Raw genomic sequence first — 25,723 nt, forward strand, 5'->3', positions numbered from 1 at the left:
TATGGTTCCCAGGCTGTGTGTCCTTGTTGTGCTAGACAACGCGTCTGCCTTAAAGGCTGTGATCTTGTGTTATGGCAAGCCCCGCTTCAATTCTTAGACTGTGTCCATGTGTTGGCCTTGTGTTAGATAGCCCGTCTGTTTTCAGGGTCATGAGAAGCTGTGTGCATCTCCCAAGCTCTTTAGAAATCCAGTTAACCCCTGTTACCCATCTTGACCCCTTATAATGCATATATCTATAAGCCAATTTCCAAATAAAACAGGCCTTTTAATACTGTTTCTAAGCCAGATGTAGAGAGTCTGCGAAGTGGGGCTGAGGAGCCTGTCCATGGTTCCAAAGTGGGGGTGAGGGAATTGAGTCTGGTGCCCTAAGCCCCTGGTAACCCATGCCACTGGCTGGCTCCATACCAGCCAGATGCTGAGCTCCCTACCCTCTTTGGGGAAGCTGGGCGCAGCTCCTGTCAGCAGGCTGCAAGCTGGAGCTGGCAACCTGAGACCCCACACTGCCTGCTGGCTAACCTCCCCCTTTCTGGGGAATGGGGCTCAAGACATGGACAAGGCCAGTAGCATCTCCCCTCCTGTCATCTTTCCATGCACTGCTTCAAGTTTAAAGGGACAATGTCCTTTGCAGCAGTTGAGTGGCTTCAGTTTTTCAGGGGAGTAGGTTTGGGGTATTGCAGTGCAGGCTGCCAGGGGTAGATGGGGGGATGAGGAGCAGATCACCAGCTGCTGTAGTTTCATAGATTTCATAGACATTAGGGGCTGGAATGGACCTCATGAGATCGAGTCCAGCTGCCATAAGCAGGAAGTCTGCTGGGGTAAAATGATGCCAGCAAGATAAACATCCAAATGCCTTTCGAATGAGTGCAGAGTAGGTGCTAGCACCACCTCTGGCTGGAGTCTGTTCCAGACCCTGGACACTTGGACTGTAAAAAAGTTTTTCCTTATGTCCAGTCTAAATTGGCCTTCCAGGAGTTTGTGGCTGTTATACCTTGTTATTAGGCCTGTGTAAATAGGGATTCAGATTCAGACAATTCAGAGGACAGTGATTCGATTCAGAGAGTCGTATCACTGTCCTGAATCGATTTGGCTGAATCAGCTTTGGGAGATTCAGCGCCGATTCGGAGACCTTTGGTGATTTGGACCAGGCAGGGAGGGGCACAGCCGGGCAGCTGCAGGTCCTCCCATGGCTCCTCTGGATGTGCTTGCTCTCCCTGGGCAGGGGGAGCCATGGGAGAAGACCCCATGGCTGCCCTGCCCAGCCGCATCCCCTGCCTGGCCCCAGCCTAATCCTGGCACTTTAAAAGGAAAAAGAAAAAAAACCCATACTCACCAGCTGCAGGAGCAAAGATTGGGGCCTCTGGGCAGTTGTGGCAGAGGGTGGCAGTGGAGATTGCTCTCCCCGCAGCTGCCCCATGGCAGGGATGCAATGTGGCTCAGCAGGGCGCTACGCATTGTCTGAGAGCTGGGGCCACTGGGGCTGAGTGCTGCTGGGGTCCGGCTGATGGCTGGAGCTGCCCCAGCTCCCAGACAGCTTGCAGTGCCCTGTAGAGCCACATTGCACCTGTACCATGCGGCAGCTGTCACACGGGTGCCAGGTGGGGTGAGGGGGCAATCCCCACTGCCCTGTGCTGCACAGGGATAATCTAGTTGGGGATGGTCTGCCCCGAGCCCTCAGAAGCCCCAGTCACCACGGCTGCTTTTGTTAAGTGCCGGGACAAGGCTGGGGCCAGGCAGGGCAGGGCGTGAGGAGTGCAAGCACGGCAGCGCTGGGAGTAGGGGTTATGCCCTGCTGCTGCTTTTCCCCTTCCACCTGGAAAGAGCCGCGCTTGCATCCTGCACTCCCCCACCCCCAGCTTCAGCTGGGCAGCTTGTCCCAGCCCCAGCTCCAATCCCCCCCTCCCCAAACCCCAACAGGCTTACCAGCTGAAGGCAGCTGTCAGCTGCCTGTTTAATCTATGGTCAAATCTCTGAATTGGCTGAAGCTTTTCCGAAGCTTTTCCAAATCGATTCAGATGCTTCAAGTCGATTTGGAGCTTTCACTTGGTCTCCCACTTTTATTTGAATTCGGAGATATGGTGCCCAAATCAGGCCGAATCTCCTCCAAATTGAATCACCTACTGAAGCATCGTGCAGCCCTACTTGTCATCTCTTGAAGAGCCCTGGTTCTCCCAGATCCTGATGCACCTCCTTATATACTTCTAGGCTGTCACCAAGTCTCCCCTGAGCCTTCTCTTCTCCAAGCTAAGGAGTCCCATGTCCCTCAGCCTTTCCTTGTAAGGCTTGCTCTCTAGGCCTTTGATCTTATAGGTGGCTCTCCTTTGGACTCTCTCAAGCTTATCCACATCCCCCCTGAAGTGGAGGACCCAAAACTGGATGCAGTACTCCAGCTGTCACCTCACTAATGTAGAGTAAAGTGGGAGGATGACATCCCTGGTTTTGCTTGTGGTCAATCAAGACCCCCAAATCTCTTTCGGTTGTGGCAAGCATAGCACTGTGAAGCCTATAAGTATGAGGCTTGTTTTTCTTCCCAAGGTGGAGCACCATGCACTTCTCTACATTGAATATCACCAGGTTTTGATCCACCCATCTTGCAAGCGTGTTCAGGTTGGCCTGTATTCCCAGCCTGTCTTCCAGTGTGACTGCCTTCCCTCATAGTTTAGGGTTGTCTGTGAACTTTGCCAGTCCACATCTAATGCTTGAATCCAGATAGCTAATAAAGGTGTTAAAGAGCATTGGCCCGAGTACTAAGCCCTGAGGGACTCCACTGGTCACCTTGAGCCATGTTGATTTGCTCCTGTCAATTAATACTCTTTGGGTCTTTCCCCAGCTTAGCCATGAGGACATCATGGGAGACCAAGTCAAAGGCTTTCTTGAAATCCAGATATATGACATCAACCTGATCTCCCTTGTCCAGGCAATGTGTCACCTGGTCATAGGAGATGAAGTTGGTCAGGCAAGCCCTCCCAAGTTTGTTGCTGGGAAATTTGTCCTTGGAGCAGGAGAGTGGGAAAGATTGAGAATGGTGCATCCTGGGATGCTGAAGGATGAAGTTGGCTGTTTTATGTCAGTGGAATGCTCAGCAGTTCACTTAAAACTAACTAGTTAACAACAATCAATAATAACCGCCCCCCCCCGAAATGGTTTAACTTCTAGATGCCTGAAGGACATTTAGCACTAGTTAGCGAGCTGAATGTGCAGTCTCTCAAATTTTCAGCATTCTTAATAAGAGCTAATTGCAGTGTGTAATCTCACTCCCATTTACAAAGTGCTTTTCATAAATATAGCATAACTAAGCTGCTACATGAATGTAGACAACTACCACAGAGGCATATACATTGACTTAATTTGGTCTTCCTAAAAATAATTTAACATTCACCACAGAGGCGTAACCAGTACCGTCGACATCCTACACCAGTATAACAGTTGGTAGTGTATCCCGTACCGATTCCTGTCAGCACAGGCTGCTAAAGGGGTGTATTCTATGGTAAGAGAAGTGGTGGCTGCAGGAAGAGAGAAGAGAAGGAGAAGGAAGGCCTGGGGTAGCAGCAGACAACTTGTGTTCTTGCACTGTTTTTCATTATATCAGACTAATATAAGCAGTGTAAAAGAAATAATAAAAAACCCTCTTGAATTTAACAAAAACAACTACTTGCCTGTTTTACTATTTCGTTCCTGCAGCCGAACAGAAGACTTTCTTTCCTCACAGCTTCACAGTAAAGCACTAAATATCATATACCAAACATTTAAGAAAAATACAAAACCCTCGACCTGCTCCACTGCCCCCATGCCAAATTCAGTGTCTGTGGTGCCTATGGTGGCCACTCTGGGATCCATGCTGCAAATTTTAAAAAGGACAAACTGTTTAATGATAGTGCTACATTTTCACTCCAGAAATTATTTCACTCTTCGAATCAGTCTTCTGGCACTTTTAGTCAGGTATAAATATACATTTTTCTTCATATGTTCAAAACCAATTAATATTGTTCTACTTATCACTTTGCAAACTGCTCTGCTCTTTAAAAGGAATCTGATAAGCCTCAGAGTTTTTATATGGTTTTGATCCTTTGATATAGCTTTGCTTATTTTTTTGGCATCTTTAATGTATTCTGCAAATAAAGATACTATACTTTTTACATTGTACCTTGCGAGCTTGCTGCCTTATAAAATCTTGTAAGAGGATAATGAAAAGCCTTATTTGCTTGAGACTGTTGAGGCCAATGAGCAGCCAGCATCTTGGCTATTTCAGTAAAAGGCAAATCTAAATGTTTGGCATGTAGAAGTAAATGTCTAAATTTTAATTCTTTATTCATTCAAGGATATTACATACATAATACCAAAAGTGGGCAACATTATAGTAATTAACAATAGAAAAACCAGCAAGGTGTTTGTGCTTGTTTTGAATGAAATTATGTGAATTAAGACATTAATTCATCTTTGGTATAACTAGAAGTTCACTCACTTTATACCTTCTACATAGCTGAGTAAATGCCTCAATTTTTTTCTTCAAAAAAAAAAAAAAATTCCACAAAACCCTATCAGTTAGAAGAACAAAGAACTGGCTGACCAACAATAATTCCTCTGAATCTTGCTAGTCCAGCTCTACTTTTTTCCATTGGCAAGACCAATAAAAAGTGTTAATCAAAATAAAGATTGAGGATTCTTTTCTTTTTTTCAGGCTATTTAATTCACCTAATCTTTCCACAGAGGCTATTCTCAAAGTTTTTAACAAATTCTAAGCCTTTCTACAGTGTGTAGTCTGCAGTCTGAATTTGCTTTAATGTATTGCATGTAAGGGGGCATATTAAGAAAATGCTCAGTTACCTGAATAAGGTTTTTGTTAGGATGTGTTTTATTTGGACCATAGTTACATATAGTATAACCTCATAAATCCGGAGATCTCAAAAATCCAGCACTTTTTAAAACTATGCTAGATCGGGGGCTAGTGGCGAATCATCCCGGAGCAGTGGAAGGGGAAACCTATATGCAGCAGCTGCTGCTGCCATCCACTGCCCCGCATTGCTGCTCCGTGTGCGGCTGCTGCCCCGCCTGCTCTAGGACTGGAGTTTTCAAATTTCCGGCAGGTGCTCGGTCCAGAGCATGCCAGATTCATGAGGTTATGCTGTATTACTACAAGTTAGTTTTCTGAGCAGACACACGATAATACTTACTATGAGGTAAATAAAACACGTCCTAAGCACCACAGCCATTGAAGATTCCAGCGTGCTGCAGTGTGCTGAGACTGGCAAAAAGCTGTAAGGCCAGCCCATACGCTGCACTGGAGTCTCCTGGTCGTATTATCCCCATGGGGCAGTTGAATGTTAGCTCAACCTGTGTTAGGTAATATGATCTGAAGCTACTTTTCCCCAGAAAAGTCCTAACTTTGTTATGCTATGATGGCAGTTAGCCTCTTTTACTGCTTGAATACTCTGATGCTTGCACCTTAAATAAAGTGTCAAGGCCCTAACACAATACTCTCACCCTATTGTAGATTGACATGGTACTGAACATTTTTTGGGGGGAAATGTTCAAGTCAGCCACCCTTATTTTCTGGAGACAAATATTTTGTACCAAAGGCTTAAACTGGGCAGTCTTGTGCCTTCAACGTCACGGTGCACAGGGCAGCAACTGCAGACAGAGCAGCAGTGGTGGCTGCTACAACCCTTAAATCAGTGCCTGAGGCTGGTGCCCTGGTTTCCTCTCCTTAGCTATGCTAGTGATTAGCACTATGTTGCCATTTTTCTTGAGGGCTGACTATACTGTATAAAACGTGATTTACTCCCATTTGTGCAAGCTGTATACTTTGAGAGCAGTAAACCAGTTTTGAGCTTCAAACAGGGCTCTACAGAAGCCTTGGTGGTAGGTCTAAACCAGTGGTTTTCATTCTTTTTTAGATCTAAGGCACCCCTTGATAGACTTGAAGTACCTCTCAAAATGCTAGCTCTAAGCTTGTTTCACCAATTTTCTTAGCAAAGAAAAATAAGAGCAAATCATCTATATCAAATAACCCAGAAAGAGCACAGTAGTTCAGAATGGTTTGACATTATGGATCCTGAAATCTGTGCTGATCTTGTAAATCGTGTTTTCACACCTAATAGTAATAACATTGCATGGCACCCTTGAAAGGGTCTCAAGACACCCCAGCACCCTGGTTGAGAATTACTGGTCTAAGCAAAGGATGCAGTGATTCTGTCCATGCCATAGGTGTCCTGTCCCACCTCATTCCTGCCAGTTCAACTGGTGGTTTAGGGGTTTTTTGTACATTGTAATGGCCAACTCTGGGTTTTGTTGTAGCCCTGTGTTATATTGAATCACTTCCAGGTGGCTTTCTAGGACCAGGGTGTTTCCTAAAGAGCGGATCAATTCTCACAAGGTGCTTACCGATGTGAATTTACTATATCCACATCTTTCTCTTCCTGCAGCCAATCCAAGGACACATAAAAAAAACCAATCACAAAGTCAGTGTGATGCTCTAAAGAGACAGGGTTACTGTCTGACAAATTATTGTATACGCAGAGCTGCTATAGCCATAGTGAAGATGTGCCTAGGTCTACACTGACAGTTACGGTTGATGTCATGGTTATTTTCCACCCTGCAACTGTTGATCATGTATTCTTCATGGCTGACCCCTAAATGTGAACCCTGTCAACAGATCATGCTGACCCTGGAACTGTGTTGAACTTGTTATGACTTTGACTCTGCTGCATGCCTCCCTGCACATTTCTGCACTGTGTTTGGAACTTAACCCAGGAGGCTTAGGAGGTACATCAACAGCAATTCCATTCTTACTATTTCTCAACTTCCTTCCCCCTCTGCACCCACTTCTTATAGGCAGTAGAGTTTTCAGCCTGCAAGTGGCTTGGGGTAGAGGGAAGAGGGTGATCAGCATGTGTCGCCATGTCTATGTGCACACATACACATGCACATAGCCACCAGGAAGCCGGGAGAGCAGCTCCTGCAAGTAAGTTGGGCTGGGTGTGGGGGGAATTGAAGCCCCCCTCACAGTGAGGAAGGGAGGGAGTTGGCTAGGGCTGGGGCTGCTGTCCAGCCTGGGTGGTATGGGGCTTGGGGCCAAGAGCTAGAATGCATGGCCACAAGGCCCAGGCAGGGAGTGGGATGGAGCTGTTGGCTACAAAGCACCAACTCACAGGATCATCGTAAAATTCTAGTTTATTGGACAGATGCAAAAGTTAGACCATAAACCTTGGTGCTGATCCTCTCAAACACACACACATTCACACACACACTCACACTCACAGTAGCTAGCTCTGAACACTAAGCACTGGTGTCAAGATATACCTATCCCCAAGTGCTGGAGTCCACCATCGATAGCCAGTCGAGGCTTCTTTCAGTGCAATGTTGCTGCAGAAGGGGGCTTCTGGCTAGACAGGCAGGGTGCTGGTCAGGTCAAAGAAGGCGCCATTGGTGGTCATTGTTCACTCCCTTTTATCCCTCTCTGGAAGACTTTGGTGACTCCCCAATTCTTGGGCTTACCCAATCCAGGGGTTGTTGACCTCAAGGGACGTCCCTCTTGGTAGCTGCTGGATGGGAGCTGTCAGCTCCAGGGATCATGTCTGCACATACATGCAGTCTCAGGAGTCCGTTGATGAATTTTGATTGATTCACTGCCATGATGAATGGAGCTCTGGAAGTGGTTGATCAGGGGGTATTTCAGCACCAAGGGTCTGTTTCCAGCATTGATTAGTTCAAATGGTGACTGCCATACCTTTAACAATGAAGTTTCCAGGAATTCCTGGCTTTTTATTGATTCTTTCTTCTCCTTGGTCTCTGATTTTGTAGGTGTTAATTGCCACTCATTAACATACTTATCCAGACTACTGTGTTACACCATCAACCATAATTAATTCAGGGACCTGCTCCATACAGAGATTCCTGCTCTTGCTAACTTTGTTACATGGTACAATTTACTTTTAAACTTGAAGTACATTTGTAAAACCATCAACAAGCTCTATTTTCACTACAAATACACCTTACATAAAAATAATAATGATATGATAAAAGAAAAAGAGAGAGGAAGGAAGAAAAGGTAGAAAAGAGAAAGCATCCCCAAAAGGGGCCAAATACTAAAAGAGGGGCTTTTGCCATATGGAGGAGCTTCACATTTGAGAGGGGGGAAGACAAAAAGGTTTCTTGCTACAGAGCTGCAGGCAGCTCCTCCATGGGGCAGTGGCAGGGGTGGCTCCCCACTGCTGCATGCACTCCCAGGGGAGGCGTGGGGGGCACATGCCCCCCCCGATTTGTGTGTGGGGTGGCTGCAGGCTCAGGCTCTCTGCCCTGCTGCCATCCCACTAGGGCTGGAGGGCAGGACCTGGAGTGGCATGGTAGAATGAAGCTGGGTGGGGAAGCTCAGTGCCACCATCAGGAGACCCATGCCACCCTGGTGAGGAGCCCCCTGGCCACCCTACAGCAGCAGGGGCACAACTCTGCACCCCCACCCCCACTGCTGCCAGGTGAGCAGGGGGTGCCTCACCATGGCAACACAAGTCTTGCAGCAGTGGCATCAAGCTTCTCCACCCTGCTCTGCTGTATCTCACTGGGTCCAACCCACTGGTCTGTGGAGGTCCCAGGGCAAGGGCAGCAGGGCAGGAAGCCTGAGCCTGCAGCTTGCATTCACCACCCCTTCTCCTTGATGGGCTCCACTCCAGTCATGCCGCCACAGGCAGTAGCTGGCTGTTTGGTGCTGCTGGGGGTGCAGGGGGCTATGGACCTGGATCCCTGGCTCTGTAGCCCTGGCAGCTGGGGGCCACCTCTGGAAGGCCTGGGGGGCAGGGGGCTTTGGGTGCAGAGTGAGGGGCACCAGCAGGGCCTGGGGGGCTGTGGATGGTGAGGGGCACTGGCAGGTCCAAGGGAGCTGTAGCTGGGGAGTGAGAGGCATAAGCTGGGTTGGGGGGACTGTGCTGGAGGAGTGAGGGGCACCAGCAAGGCCAGGGCTCTGTGGGCTGGGAGGGGCACCAGCAGGTCTGGCTCAGGAGTGAGGGGCTATGGCATGGATAGGCCACTGGAATATCAGGGCTGCTCACCACCACAAAACAGTGGGGGAGGATGGAGGGGGACAGCTGCAGCAGGACTCATATCCTGGTGAGTGGAGGGGGCAGGGAGAGCTCTGATTTTCCATAATACCCCTAAAATTAAACACCAACACTTATAGGTATGTATAACTTATTTTATTATAGTGATTGAGTGACTGGTAGGCTTTCAAATTGCTCTAAAATTGTACTATATCAAGAAAACATTGTGTTTAACTAATACCCATATATATTGTGGCATTTCATTTTAATGACAGAAAAGCATGGATTTGGGGGTTTTAAATCAGAGAATTGGTTATTTTTATCTGAGAATATGTGAGGTTGTTTTAAATGGAAAAAAACCATCACCCCTGCTCATTAACTACAGCTTGCTTGGACGGTAAAGTCTTGTCTATACCATAAGCTTGTTTTCCAGGTATTGCTATACTGATGTCTACACTTGGACCAGGGACAGAAATTACACATAAACCAGTCTGATCAGAAATTGGTTCAAATCTGTAACACAACAGAAGTTCAGTGCACAGAAACAGGTGTCAAAATGCCTGAAATTGGTTTAAGATAAACCTGGATGGATGTAGTATCAGATTTAACTGATTTAGGATAATTTGGTTTATTGAACTTCCATCCCAGATCCCCTCCAGATTCAAGTTAACTCCCAGGATGCTTTGCACCTGCCCTACAAACCTCCACTCTCAGGGTGGGCAGGCAAGTCTTGGCCCAAGTTGTCTACTCCACCCAAGTAGGGGGGCATGCTCTAGCATCCCCTGGCTTCTGGCCTGAGTCACTACAGGCATGTGGCTGCATTTCTGGAATCAAAAGTGAATGTCTCTTCATTTGCTTATCAGTTCAATCTATGCAGCTTAAACTAACCTGCAAAGATTGAATTGATTTGGCCTTGGGTTTTTTGACTGTCTGTACTTAGCCTTGGTGTTTGCACCAGTGCAGCTATAAACTCTGATATAAAGAGGCAAAGAACCACATACTTAGGCAGTGTGTATGCTATAATCCAGACCATTTGTATGAAGATAACTTGCACCCTGCTTTATTCATAGCAAGGTGCCAAAAGGATTAGCTGCTCAGCTGTTTGCTGTAGCTCTTGTTTCAACGGGTGCTACTTCTCCACTCAGCTGGAGCTCATCAGTTGTCCCAAGCTGCTGATCAGAGAAATGAAATAAAATTCACAGCAAGCAAGTGGCATGCTTTAGCAGTCCTGCACAAGTTTGCTGTGGTTATACATATGTCTATGTTGTTTGCAAACTCTCATGTGCTTGGGGTTAAAGGAACCTAATGCTGTGAAGAATCTGGCTTCTATTGCATTCATATGGATGAAAGAAAAATACCACAAGCCAAGATCTCGTCCCATTGAATGCTGTCCTTATAAATGGAGTTTTACTGATATCACAGAGAATAATTTCACCCAATGTTTTGCACTCAGAATGTCAGATTTTAAACGGTGGTAAATGCACTCAATTCCCATTGACTTCACAGCTCACAGATGAAGCCCTAAGTGGTATGTTTTTTAAATGCACTCTCTAGCAACTACTAACCACTAACTGCAATGTGATAAGAAATAAGAGCTGATGGTAAAAAAAAATTTAGCAAGCACTGGATTGCTTTCAACCATCAAGAGTGCATTTGACTGCCGTCTAATAATATAAACAGCTTCAGCAACAGTATTTAAGATTTCCTGTGTCACTAGTCAGATTAGATTAGACAGATTATTTCTAGGAATTCATTCTGAGTTTTTTCCCCTGACCCAAGGCATCCATAACTTTTTTGAAAGGGGTGTTAAAATCCAAATTGCTTCATATAAAAAGGAGTGCTATAATAGAGAAACCTCAGTCTTGGAGGAAAAAAAAAAGAGGTCCACCCCTACACCCCCCAAAACAATATTCTAAAAAACAAATAATGAGGAACACATTAGCATTTTCTCTCATGTTTCCAAAGGCCCAATTTAGCAAGCTTTCTCCAACAAAGCTGTAAACAGCTCAGCAATGCATTAAGTACTATAGTAAGCATGAGTGAGCCACACATGTAAGTCCTCAGAGATGTTCTTTTTACACAGCATAGTAGTTGCTATTTTTATCCTTATAATCCCCAATCTCTTTTCATTATGGCTAATCATCTCACATACAGACCTGTGTTCACGAGAGCCATGCATGTGACATAAATCAATTGTCATAGGATTCTCAAAAGCCCACTTCTGTAGCTACATACCTAGCACAGACATTTCTCTTCCTCAACAATAGCAGGTTTCCCTGTAGTTTATCATGTGTTACTTTCAAATGTTGCCTTCCAGTATACATCAGCATGGTTACTAACTTTACATCTACATTAATGTGACTATCAATATTTCATATGATTATCCACATAGACGCACGTTCTCAGACCCTATGGTTGTCCTTATGTACATAATAAATTCCACTTTTCAGCGCGTGTATTCCCCAGGTACGCATTTTTTCAATTAAAACATGCTCTTCCCCAGAAATATCTACAAAATTACACACACACACACACACACATTTAAACAGCTTTAATACTGATTGCACACTATGATCATTAAAAATAAATTTGGAAAACAACACATTTCAGTTGTTAATTGTATTCTGATTGTTTCAGCTGTTATTTTTAAACTTTCTTTGTAAGTGTTATTTTAAATGAATACTCAGTAATACTCCATCTTAAATACATGGTATGTACATGTCCATGCTGAGGTATGTCAGTGGATTGATTGAGAAGAGAATATGTCTTTATACATGTATATCTAAAATATGCAATTTCAGTACTTTATAAATTAAAAAAGAAAATATAATTCTAAAAAATTAAATAAAGAATTATGAGTAAAATTAAATTAACATTCATAAAACTCAAGTCTACAAGGAACCAGACTGTAAAGTCAAAATGCAGTCCCCTAACTCAAGGATATGGGGCTGACGTGCTGTAGCCCTTCTACAGGATTGATGCAAAAACCCTTTTTCATGGTGTGCAAAAGGTTCACAGGTACTCCATGTGCAGCTACTCAATTGGCTAACCCCCATGGTAACTCATACTCAAAGCTTAAGTGGTACATAGGCTACATCAGCAAAACCTAGTGACATGTCAATCTATATGACTTTGTTGGGTTGTCATTTTCTACTTTAAGAGTATTAAATGAAAGCATACTTTATTTCAGAACCTTTAACCAATTAATTGGATGGGGAACCCTTCTGTTTGAGCTATTCCGAACTTCTCAGTCCCTTTGAAATGAGTTTCTTGAAACTAAGCTTCACCAAAAAGTCATTCATATATCACTCACACACCAGTTCTTAACGTGGATAATTATAGTCTGTCTACTTAAAGTTTCCGCTAGGAGCCATTTGTTTTTCAGTTCTTGCCCTGTACAGTATTAACATTAGTAATATTCAATACCAAGCTGTGAGAAGTTTTAAATATGGTAATATATTAAACATAATTGTCGTAGTGTTACCATGCGCTATTAAACAATTGCCTGCAGGTGGCTGCATTTCAGTGGAAATAAAAACATACAGTATAAAACTAAATTTTGACCCTGGCCAAATATATCTGACTCTATTTAAAAGGGTGTGGTGGGGTGTAGATTAAGAAATCAACAAGAGTCTTCTAAGTGAACATGTGCTGAAAATTCGGTCCATTGTTTGTAAATTAACTTAGTAAGTTCTTTGGAATTCTTCGTGAGAGAAGAGCAATGTTGAAGCATTACAGTTATTCACAGCTGAAGTTTTAAAAACTCTTCAGCTTGGTTTTTAATAGAGTGCATGTACACGAGATGAAAGTTTTCATAAGTCAGTTTTCAACTGTTCTGTTCATTGAGAGTAATAACTAGTTATATAAAAAATAGACTGATACACTGCAAGCATGCTACCAACTTAAAAATACTGTCTGGTCTTTAAAAAAAAAATCAGTCTACTTAAAAAATGCAAGAACAAGCCAGAATCACAGTTTATTTTCTTTATTAATTTACCATTTTTTTTTGTCTTAAGCCATTGCAGTTCTAAACACTGTAACTGTATAGTAAAGCAGTTTTTAACATGGGTTTAAAAAAACCGCTGTCAATAGTATCAACTGTATTGCCATTGGACTACAATATTTACTCAAATCTAAGACAAGTTTCTTCCCCCAGTTAGTATGGGAATAAAGCCCTCCATCTTAGATTCACATACAAAGCAGGGGTGGGGAAGGAAGCTGCTGCAGCTCTGATTGTGGCCCTGAGCCCAGGCTGGGGCCAGTCAGACCCACGGCACCCCCGTTCTGCTTGCCTGTTGCTGCTTTTGCTCCCCTCGACTGTCAGACATAGCCTGGCTCTGGCTCGCGCTGGGTTTCCTTCCAGGCACAGAGCACATGCAAATGCTGTCCCCTGCCTGACTAGTCTCCTGCCTGGCTAGTCAGCTGTGCTTCCACATGCTATGCTCTGGGAGGAAATTGAGCCCAAGCAGCCTCTGATATAAAGGAGGAGACAGAGATTGGAGAGAAGGGGGAAGGGGCAGAGACAGTAGGGGGTAGGAGGGGAGGGGCAGAAGTGTGGGAAGCTGGAGGTGGGTGGGTGCAGGTGGCAGGGGGAGCAGGAAAGCTACAGGGGAAAGTAGTAGGAGAGGGTACAGAGCAAGGAGGCCACCTCCCCCCATCACCAGCCACTGCTTTCTCTACTATAGAAGGTGGGGAAGGAGATGATGAATTTAAGACACCCCACTGATTATTAGACTCTATACCTGAAAAATGATAACAAATTTATAATTTTTCATATATAGAACCTACTTATTGGTGGGTCCTCTTAAATTCAGGGTTGACTTAGATTTGAGTAAATATGGTAAATGGCAAAATTCTTGTTATCTGCAACAGAGGTCGGTCAAGGCCTCGTATTTTCTCACTTAAATCTTTTATTTTCAGAAGAGCCGTCTGTTGCCAAGAGACCCTGATTCTGATCATTTATTGTCACCTGTGAGTATCTGGATTCAATTCTGGCTCTGCCACAGATTTTCCTGTGCAAATTTGAGCAAGCCACCTGGGGTCCAACTGTGCTCTTACTTGCTTGAAGACATGAAGACATCTTCAGCAAGGTTAGTGGAGCCATACTTGTGTAACACTAGCATGAGCAAAAGGAAAATCAGGTCCATAACTGCTGCTCAATTTTTGCATCCATCAAACGAGATAGTACTCCATTTTCCCCATGCTGCGCATGTCCCAGCTATATATCACATGAGCCACTTGGGCCCTGAACACTTTCTCGCTTTATATTTATGCAGCATATAAAACAGTTGGGGTCCCCACCTTCTTTGGAGTCTCTGGCATATTATAAATAAAATATATTAATCATTGTGCAGAGTAGTTCTCCAGTTGACTGGAACAATAAAGTCTGCATCCATAACCTTACTGAGTCACTGAAAACCAGAAATTTACATTTATTTGCTTTTTGATGGAATCCTCTTTATGGACTTTTGGACTATACCTAGATTGCAAACACAACCACACCTTGTAGCATGGCTTCAAACACACTGTGACCTCCATCCTGAACTGACAACAGTGTGGCTATAGGCAGGCTAATTGACACTCAGCAGTGCAAACTGACCCTCACAAAATGGCATACATAAAATAGTACCTATACTGCTTCGTATTCAGCAGGCAGCCCATTCTGAGCAGCAGGCAATGCCTGAGATTGCTGCTGCAAGACATGGTTATTTTGTGGTTAAAACATGGCCTTAAGACAAACTGAGTAATTAGCATTTGTTATACTAAGAAACAAGCAGGCTAAGATATTAGTTTTTACCTGTGCTAAAGTGTCAATTTTACCACAATAATTTTAATGATAAAGGCCCTGACTTTAATGTGGTTGTGAGAGGGAGTTAGCTGTATTACTCTGCCTTCTGACTGACTTCAGACTGGGTATATATCTATATAGACTAACTGAATAAGACATCTGTATTACAGCACAAGTTTTCACGTAAAAGTTCACTTCATCAGATGCTGTGACTAGTGCAGCTAACTACCTCTCTACTCATGGATGGCACCATGCTCAGCTGAATGACAGTATCTGATCATGTGAACTTGGGTTCATGACAGCTTATGCTTGCTATACATAATCTTATTTAGTTAGCCTATAAAAATGTATATCTACCTTGCCTTCTTTAATATAGCAGCCCAGGGGCAGGCAATTATTTTGAGCAGAGGGCCACTTACCCAGTTTTGGCAGGCTGTTGAGGGCCACATGAATAGCCCCACCCCTTGACAGGTGCCTTGCCCCCTCATCACCATCTTGGGACCAATGTCCCAGGGCCAGCACCAGTAGGGCCCAAAGTGCGGCGCAGGCTGGCAGGGGTCTGTGGAGCTGGGCTGGGCTGCACCAGCAGGGAGGAGGGAGCTGGCCCAGCTCCATAGAGCCCCTGCCGGCTGGGACCCCGTGCTCCTGCCACCTTGCTCTGGGCCCCACCAGTGCGGGCCCTGTGCTCCCACTGGCTCCCCACCTGCTCATGCCCAGTGCCCCCCAGCCCTGCGGTACAGGCGGGGGACAGCACACAGCCCCAACCCCCTGCTTGCTGGCAGGGAAGAAGCTGGTGCTGGGCGTGGGGAAAAGCGGCCCCTCACCTGCCCCATGGCCAGTGCCCTGTGCTACAGGTGCTGGCAGCCCATGTGGGGCTGTCCAGAGCAGGGACAGGCAGCCCCAGGCAGGCTGCGAGCAGCTGCAGTGCAGGGTGCTGGCCATGGGGTGGGCTAGGGTGCCACTTTTCCCCGCACTAAGCAACAGCTTGTAACCTGCCCCACTGCCAGCCTGCAGGGGCTGGGGGGGGGGAGGGGGAGGAGAGAAAGCAGCTCCTCCCTGCCCCGTGCCTGGTGCCCTGTGCTGCAGCGGCTTGCAGCCTGCCTAGGGCTGCCTGTGCCTGCTCTGGACAGCCCCATGTGGGCTGCGAGTGCCTGCAACATGGGACACTGGCCATAGGGCAGGTGAGGTGCAGCTTTTCTCTATGCAGAGAAGGAGCCCAGGGAAAAGCTGAGCATGGGGGGGAAGCAGCCCCTCCCCTGCCCCACACCAGTGCCCCATGCTGCAGCTGCTCGCAGCCTGCATGGGGCTGTCCGGAGATGGCACAGGCAGCCCCACATGGGCTGCAAGCAGTTGTAGCGCGGGGTGCCAGGAGTGGGTGGGGAGGGGCTGCTTCCCCTGCTCCATCCTTGCCCAGGGTTCCTTTCCCTACTTACCTGAGCTTCCCATGCCAGGGCAGCCTTGTGCTCCCAGCCCAGAAACCTCCGCTGTTGTTGGAGCCCACTAGGCTTCCCCTGGGCCCTACCACCCTTGGTTCCTGTCACTTTTGACAGAAACCAAGGGCAGAGAAATATTAATTTTCTAAATTTTTTAGGGTCCCCACAGGCCAGACAGAATGGCCTCGCAGGCTGGATCCAGCCCGCAGGCCATATTTTGCCCACCCCTGTGGTAGCCAAATGCACCAGGGAGATAAGATACATCTCATTTGAATCACAGCATTTATAACAGTAAATAATTCAATTTATATTATATTGCAATGCAAGTACTAGAAATCGGACTAATTTATGGCATGGATTAATGTTACCATATTGGTACATTCCTACCAGATCTACTTACTTCCTGATGACAGGAGCTAACACTAGGCAGCAGCTGGCAATATTTTCTGGAAGGGGCCAGAATGACCCAGCCTGTGTCTGGGGCAGGCTGGCACGAAGTCACCACCACCACTTCTCCCCATTAATGGGCCAAGGAACAGCATGGATTAAGTTCCCTGCCACTGAACCCCCTGGCTAGGGACAGACAATCAAAAAGCCTGAGCCTGAATTGATTCAATCTTAGCAGGTTAGTCTTACCTGGTTAGGTTAAATCAGTTTTTAACCACACATGCCTGCAGTGGCTCAGGGTAGAAGCCAGGGGATGCTAGAGGAGTCCTCCCTACTCTTGCACAGTGCTGAGTTCAGGGGGGGCATGGCCTGGCCCCATCAGGGCACTCTGGTTAGGGAGGGGTTCCTCTTGCTTCTGACCAGCCCAGCAAGAAATAGATAACAGTGTTTATCACCCCTAACTCAGTGTTTATCACACCATTAAGAAAACAACAGAGGGACATTACCAGCTACCTGTTGATTCTCCCTTTGTCCCATCTGCCACATCAAGGACGGTAGCCAGCATGTTCTGCTAGCTAATACACAGACACCTCTGGGGAATTCTGCTTAGGAGGGCGCATAGGTGATGCATAGGTGGAAATGGGGGAACATGTGCCCCCCCTGAGATCACCCACAAAAGCTGGTGGCAGCTTCAGAAGCGGCCAGTCACTGCCCCTCCCTGACTGCTGCCGATGTGGCCGACGGCTTCTGCGGGTGGTCTCTGCTTGCTGCCTGCCACCACCCCTCCATCACTGACAGCTGGGGGCGGTCTCCGCTTGCCACTCGCTGCTGCTGACACTGATGCCAGTGGCTGAGGGCAGTCCCTGCTTGCTGCCTGCTACCTGCTTTACCTCCCCTCCCCACCCTGCTGCCACTACTGATAATGCTGCTTACAAATGGTGCTCCCCATAGTCTTGGGAGGAACCAGTCATTCATGGCAGGGAGTGGTGAGGGGCAAGGGGGAGCAGCCAGCAGCCTCTGCCAGAACTGGTTTCAGCCATTTTCATATTGGTTTATGTGCACTGAACATCTGTTCTGTTATGGGTTTAAATCAGTTTCTGATCACTTAAAGCGGTTAAAGGCCTGTCCCTAGCCCCTGAATCCCTAACCATAGATTGCCAACCTCTGGACTAGAACCCTTGAACCTATTACATTATTGCAGCACTTGTAGCAAAACTCCCAGTTTTTCCTGTTTTTTTCATTATTTAAAAAAATACATTCTGTCCTCTTCCCCAACCATTTCCCCAACTTTCTCTCTACCCTCTCTATCCCTTATAAGTAATTACAAGTAGTACTGTAAACTTAAGCAAAGCTAAGTTTTTATACTCCTTATAGTAAGTAACAAGCACCTTTTATATTGTAAATAGTGTTCTACTGTGTTTGTATTGATCTTTTTACTGTTTTATATTGAATTTATATGATTTAGGCCTATGTCTGTAAAGTAATGTCAAGTAATGTCAAGTTTCCATTTTGCATGTCAAGCTGCCATCTTGTGTCCTCTGCGCAGGTGGCAGGTGTAACCTATGTTGTAACTGTGAAGGGGGAAGGGGAAGATGAGGGCGGAGGACATATCAGACTGCCAGACCAAACAGCACCCACAACTACAGCCCAGCCCAGACCGATGAGAGAAGCAATCAAACAGGTAAGAGAGAGGGGCCAGGGTAACGCTGGGACTAGGGGGTCAGCACACACACCCACAGAAGGCCTCAAATGCCTCTACACAAATGCTCGTAGTATGGGCAACAAGCAGGAGGAACTCACCCTCCTGCTGGCTGACACCAGCCCGGACATAGTGGGGATTACGGAAACGTGGTGGGATGAAACGCATGATTGGGCGGTCAATGTCAAGGGCTATAGGCTGTACAGGAGGGACAGGATAGGAAAGAGGGGTGGGGGCGTGGCGCTTTATATTAAGGAGGAATACACATCCTCGTTAATTAGCAAGGAGCCAGGGGAGGGGCACTCTGAAGTGCTTTGGGTTAGAGTACAAGGCAGTCGAGGGGAAAGGGACTTAATGGTGGGAGTCTACTACAGACCTCCCAACCAGGGAGAAGAGCTTGACCAGGAATTCTTGGGTCAGCTCACAGAGGTAGTGAAGGCTAGGGATGTAGTAGTCACGGGGGACCTGAACTTCCCGGACATCTGCTGGGAAGAGCAGTCAGCCAGGTCTGAACGCTCACGTAGGTTCTTGCCAGAGTGCAGGACCTCCATCTAATCCAGGAGGTGCACAGCCCCACCAGGGGGATCCCTTGTTGGACCTAGTGCTGGCCACGGGTGACGACCTGGTGAGGGGGCTGCGAGTGCTCGACCACCTGGGCGACAGCGATCATCGCCTGCTGGAATTCACCATCCAGCGCAAGGTGGCAAAGGCATGCAGTAAGACAGCGGCCCTGGATTTTAGGAGGGCAGACTTCAACGAGCTAAGGAGGATAGTTGGAGAAGCGCTGAGGTCCCGGGGGGGGTGGGGAGCCAGGTGTCCAAGGAGAGTGGTCGCTCCTTAAGGAGACGATCCTCCAAGCCCAAAGGAAGGTAATCCCAACGAGGATCAAAGGGAGCAGGAGAGCACACAAGCCTCTGTGGCTCACCAAAAGAATCCGGGAAGGTCTCCTTGCTAAAAAGGAGGCTTATACCCAGTGGAAAGAAGGGGTCATCACCAGGGAGGGCTATTCTGTAGTTGCTCGGGGATGTAGGGGGGCAGTTAGGAAGGCCAAGGCAGAGATGGAACTGGGACTGGCTTCCCAGATTAAGGACAATAAGAAGTCTTTTTTTAAATACGTAGGGGGTAAAAAGAAGGTCCCGGGTAATGTGGGGCCCTTGCAGGATGACATGGGTAACGTGGTCGTCACACCAGACGGCAAAGCTAACATGTTTAACGATTTCTTTGCCTCCATCTTCCTAAGTAGGGACCAAAACAGCCACCTCCCTGCTGGGCCCCCCTCGGGCCCTGGGGGAGGCACACCTGGGCCACAGGTTAGCGAGGATTTAGTTAGGGAGCTTCTGGAGGGGTTGGATGTATTCAAGTCAGCTGGCCCGGATGATCTCCACCCTAGAGTTCTAAAGGAACTGGCCGAGGTCATTGCAAGTCCCCTGGCACAACTTTATGAGCACTCGTGGTGCTCTGGTGAGGTACCGGAGGACTGGAAGAGGGCCAACGTGGTCCCCATCTTCAAAAAAGGCAGGAAGGAAGACCCGGGAAACTATAGGCTGGTTAGTCTCACCTCGATCCTAGGCAAGCTGTTTGAAAAAATTATGCTGGCACACATCCAGGAGGGGCCAGCAGGAGACTGCATGCTTAGGGGCAACCAACATGGGTTCATCAGTGGCAGGTCCTGTCAGACCAACCTGGTGGCCTTTTACGATCAGATCACCAGATCGTTAGATGCAGGGGTAGCAGTGGATATAGTCTTCCTGGACTTCCGGAAGGCTTTTGACACTGTCTCTCACCCTGTTCTCATTAAGAAACTGGGGGACTGTGGTGTAGACACCCACACAGTCAAATGGGTCGCCAACTGGCTGGAGGGCCGCACCCAGAGGGTGGTAGTAGATGGGTCCTTCTCAACCTGGAAGGACGTGGGCAGTGGGGTTCCGCAGGGCTCGGTCCTCGGGCCCGCACTGTTCAACATCTTCATCAGCGATTTGGACGAGGGGGTAAAAAGCACCCTGTTCAAATTTGCTGATGACACTAAGATGTGGGGGGACGTGGGAACATTGGAAGGATGCAACAGGCTACAATCTGACCTAGACAGGTTACAAGGGTGGGCGGACGAGAATAGGATGGGTTTCAACACAGACAAGTGCAAGGTGATGCACCTCGGGAGGAACAACCGGCACCATACCTACAGGTTGGGGAACTCCCCTCTTGTCAGCACGGAGGCGGAAAGGGATCTGGGAGTGATCACTGACTCCACGATGAACATGGGCCGGCAGTGTGGAGAGGCAGTAAGGAAGGCCAACCGCACCTTGGCATGCATCCACAGATGCATCTCGAGCAGGTCCAAGGAGGTGATCCTTCCCCTCTATGCGGCATTGGTCAGGCCGCAGCTGGAGTATTGCATCCAGTTCTGGGCGCCGCACTTCAAGAGGGATGTTGACGGCATCGAGAGGGTCCAGAGGAGGGCCACTCGTATGATCAGGGGACAACAGGGCAGGCCCTATGAGGACAGGCTGCGGGACCTGAACCTGTTCAGCCTCCAAAAGAGAAGGCTGAGGGGGGATCTTGTGGCCTGTTATAAACTAGTCAGGGGGGGATCAGCAGGCATTGGGGAAGTCACTGTTTCCCCGAGCACCGCCAGGAGTGACCAGGAATAACGGTCACAAGCTGGCAGAGGGTAGGTTTAGGTTAGATATCAGGAGGCGCTACTTCACAGTCAGGGCTGGCTAGGGTCTGGAACCAGCTTCCAAGAGAAGTGGTGCAGGCTCCTACCCTGGGGGTGTTTAAGAGGAGGTTAGATGAACATCTAGCTGGGGTCATTTGACCCCAGTACTCTTTCCTGCCATGGCAGGGGGTCGGACTAGATGATCTGCTCAGGTCCCTTCCGACCCTACAAACTATGAAACTATGAAACTATAGGAGACACAGGTAGCCCACCCCTATAAAAGGGGTGGTAGAGTGTGACCTCCTTGGGACGCCCTCTCCATCTGGACCAGCACTGTACCACACCACCTATCTACCCAGAGGCCTTGCTGGCGACCCCCTCTGGACAACAGCTTGTTGGGGAAGACCCAAACTGGCCATCAAGGATCAACTTATAGCCCAGGGTAGGTAGCTATCATGCACCTTTTATCCCCAAGCAAAGGACTTGGACTCTGTCCCTACACATTTTAACTTCACTCTCTCCACCAAGCCTCTTTCTCTACTGCTACCATTGTGTGGGTGCGTGTGTGAGTGCTTGTGTATGCAGCTGTAGGAACTAATAACTTCATGAGCTGTATAGTATAGTGCTTGTTTAATAAAACTGATATTCTTGACCCTGAGTTGGTCTCTGTCTTGCTGCAGGCTTCCAACTAAATCCCTGTCTCTCTGACCTCCCTCTGGGCCTCATTCCTCTCTGTAGTCTCTATCTCCCCCAGCTCTGGCTTTCTGTCCCTCTCCACTGACCTTCTGGCCCTACTCTTTGGTTTCCCAGCTCCAGCCCTCTGTCCTCCACCTTTGCCTTCCCCCGATCTCTCCCTCTCTCCATTCCTGCTCATCTCTCTCTCTCCGCCTTCTTCCCAGTCCCTGTTTCTCTCTGCCTACTCTCCCCGATCTCCATTTGTGTCCCGCCACCCTGTCTCTCGCTGTTCTCTGCTTGTGCTTTTTCTCCCTGATCTTCTCTGTCTCTCCTTCTCTCTCCATTCCCATTTGTATCTGCCTTCTCTCCCCTATCTTTCCTGCCTCTCTCTCCATTCTCTGGCTTCCCGGGCCCAAGTTCCACCCGGAGCCTCTCTCCTGCAGCTCCTCTCCAGCTCTCGGCATCCACAGCCCGTCTCCGCAGCTCCCCAATCCAGCTCCAGCAGCTGGAGCCTCTCCTGCTGCTCCCCGAAACAGCTTCCACTCCCTGACCTGGTCCCAGGTACCCAGAGCTTCCCCTGCAGCCTTTCCCTGGTACCCAGAGCCCTTCTCCATCTCCCAGCACCCACAGCCACCACCCCCCAGTCTTCCCCTGGTGCCCGGAGCTCTGATCCAGCTCCCAGCACCTGCAGCCCCTCTCCGGCCCCTGCAGCCTCTCCAGTTCCTTCCCACCCTGCCTCATCTTCAGCTCCCCCTCAGCATCTCCAGCTCCCCTGCAGCCTCCCAGTTCTCCTCTGCAGCCTCTCCAGCTCCCCTGCACCCTGTCTAGCTCCTCCGCTGCATCTGCAGCACTCCTGCAGCCCCTCCAGTTCCCCCGCAGCCTCCTGGTTCCCCCCAATCCCAGTTTCCCTTTCTCGGTACCTTTTGGTTCCTCCGCAGCTCCAGAACCCAGCCTCTGTGCCGGCTTCTCCCTGGCATCGCTCCTCTGCTCTGCCAGCTTTCGGCTTTTTTCTTTGACCAGTTAACATCAGTTAACCTTAAGCTATCCCAAGTTCCAGTGACCTCAGGTAACCCCAGGGGGCACTTTAACATTAAATAACTCTATTCTCAAGTGACCCCAAGTAACCCCGGGGTACACTGACCTCAAGTAACCCCAGGGGCCACCTGACCTCAAGTGAACCCAAGCACCAAGTTACCCTAACGCCCCATGGTGTTAACACACAGACACAAAAGTGTGTGTGTGTGTGTGAACTCATAGTGGTGTTTGTGTAGTTTGTGTGCGTGTATCACGCCCTCCTGTCTAACGGTGCAATGTTGGGATCCCGAGTGTTGATCTGGCACACATCAAGGCACCACACTCAACATTTAATTAATTAACTTGTTAAATGTATATATATTTCCTAGATTCAGGTTGCAGAGCTGTTGTCTGGCCCCCGGAGCTTGTAGAGTTGCTGGGAATTCAAGGGTGGGGCCTTTAAAATCTGGCCTCCGGAGTCCTGCTGGCAGTGTGTGTCAGTGGTGGGAGGATGAACAATGGCTGTGTTAACCCCATGCACTGCCACTGCTTACCCCTCTGCCATGTCTGAATCTGACCCATGAGGAGCCCCACAGCCTGGTGGTTGCCAGCAGGGAGTTTTGCACCCCTTCCCTAGAAAACAAATATTTGGCATTACTGCAAGATAGTTTGCACTGCCTTAAGAAGTAAGAATAAGGTATGAAAGATCAGTTGTGGTAATCTGGACCTTTGGTTTTCAAAGAGGAGTAGGACAAAACGGACTACAGGGATACTTTAGTTTGAGCTCCTGCATAACACAGCCTTTCTGAATTTCCAATCCAAAACAAAACAAAACAATATGGACTCCCCAGTACTGTAAGCTTAAAATAAGCTTTCTTAGGAAACTATCCTAATTGTAAAAATGAGCACCTTATTTTGAGACTGAATTTGTTTGACTTTAATTTCTACCCCTTAGATCCTGTTACAGTACTGTCTCTCTACCATATAGGATTTACAGACTGCAACTACCTTTTTGGTGAATTACACAGGCTGAACACCTTCAGACTTAATCTTTTACTATAAGCTGCTCCCCAACAGCTTCTGCTCCCTGACCTGGTCCCTGGTACCCGTAGCTTCCCCCGCAGCCTTTCCTTGGTACCCAGATTGTTGTTTAATCATTCTAAAATCTCTTCTCTGAACCCTCTCCAATTTTTCAGCATCATTTTTCAACAGGGAATATTGAAGCTAGTGATAGTATTCCAGTACCATTTGCACCAGTGCCAAATCCAGGGGGTAACATAACCTTTCTTTTACTACAATGATTTCCAACCAGGGTGCAATGGTACCCTGGGGTCCCTTGAGATCTTTTCAAGGGTGCCATGAGGTATCATGCAATGTTTAGCACTGTAAGGTGGGCAAACATGATTCACAAGGTAAACCCAGTGATTCCAAATAGGAAGCCACAGAGTTTAAAACATTCTTTTAAAGAGTTTCATAGTTTCATAGTAGCTAGAGTCAGAAGGGACCTACGTAGATCATCTAGTCCGACCCCCTGCCTTGGCAGGAAAGAGCACCGGGGTCAGATGACCCCGGCAAGGTGCTCATCTAACTTTCTTTTAAAAATCCCCAGGCTAGGAGCCTGCACCACTTCCCCTGGAAGCCGGTTCCAGGCCCTAGCCGCCCTGACTGTGAAGTAGCACCTCCTAATATCTAATCTAAACCTACCCTCCGCCAGCTTGTGACCGTTATGCCTGGTCACTCCTGGCAGCGCACGGGGGAACAGGGACTCCCCCAATACCTGCTGATCCCCCCTGACCAGTTTGTAGCAGGCCACAAGGTCCCCCCTTAACCTTCTCTTGTGGAGGCTAAACAGGTTCAGGTCCCGTAGCCTCTCCTCATAAGGCCTGCCCTGCTGACCCCTGATCATACGAGTGTCCCTCCTCTGAACTCTTTCCATATCGTCCACATCCCTCTTGAAGTGTGGCGCCCAGAACTGGACGCAGTACTCCAGCTGTGGCCTGACCAGTGCCGCATAGAGGGGGAGGATCACCTCCCTGGACCTGCTCGAGATGCATCTGTGGATGCATGACAGGGTACGGTTGGCCTTCTTGACTGCCTCCCCACACTGCCGGCCCATGTTCATCATGGAGTCAATGACGACTCCAAGATCCTTTTCCATCTCCGTGCTGGCAAGAGGGGAGTTCCCCAACCTGTAAGTGTGGTGCCGGTTCTTCCTCCCCATGTGCAACACCTTGCACTTATCAGTGTTAAACCCCATCCTATTCTCATCCGCCCACCGTTGCAACCTGTCAAGGTCAGCTTGTAGCCTATTGCACCCTTCTAGTGCACCCACATCCCCCCACATCTTAGTGTCATCAGCAAACTTGAACAGGGTGCTTTCTACCCCCTCATCCAAGTCACTGATGAAGATGTTGAACAGTGCGGGCCTGAGGACCGAGCCCTGCGGAACCCCACTGCCCACGTCCTTCCAGGTCGAGAAGAACCCATCCACTACCACCCTCTGGGTGCGGCCCTCCAGCCAGTTGGCGACCCATTTGACCGTGTGGGCATCGACACCACAGTCTCCCAGCTTTTTGATGAGGACAGGGTGAGAGACAGTGTCGAAAGCCTTCCGGAAGTCCAGAAAGACTACATCCACAGCAACCCCTGCGTCTAATGATTTGGTGACCTGATCGTAAAAGGCCACCAGGTTGGTCTGACAAGACCTGCCACTGATGAACCCGTGTTGGTTGCCCCTGAGCATGCATTCCCCCGCAAGGCCCTCCTGGATGTGTGCCAGGATAATTTTTTCAAAGAGCTTACCCGGGATTGAGGTAAGACTAAGAGTGATCTTTTTGAGTTCTCTGCAATAGAAAAATTGCTGTATTATTTTTCTGTAGTCAAAAAAGAAGTGAAACCTAAGAGCTGGCATTTTCTGAAGCATGCCTTGAGTCTAACTAGGGATGCCTTAAGTCTAAAATGGCTGAGAACCACAGTTTTTCTACTTAATATTACCTTGTGTATATATCTAAGGTTTGCATTGTGGCCCTTTTGCCCACAGCATCA

This window comes from Crocodylus siamensis, chromosome 2 (assembly GCF_052110815.1).
Source record: "Crocodylus siamensis isolate JL-2025a chromosome 2, ASM5211081v1, whole genome shotgun sequence".
NCBI classification, from domain to species: Eukaryota; Metazoa; Chordata; order Crocodylia; family Crocodylidae; genus Crocodylus; species Crocodylus siamensis.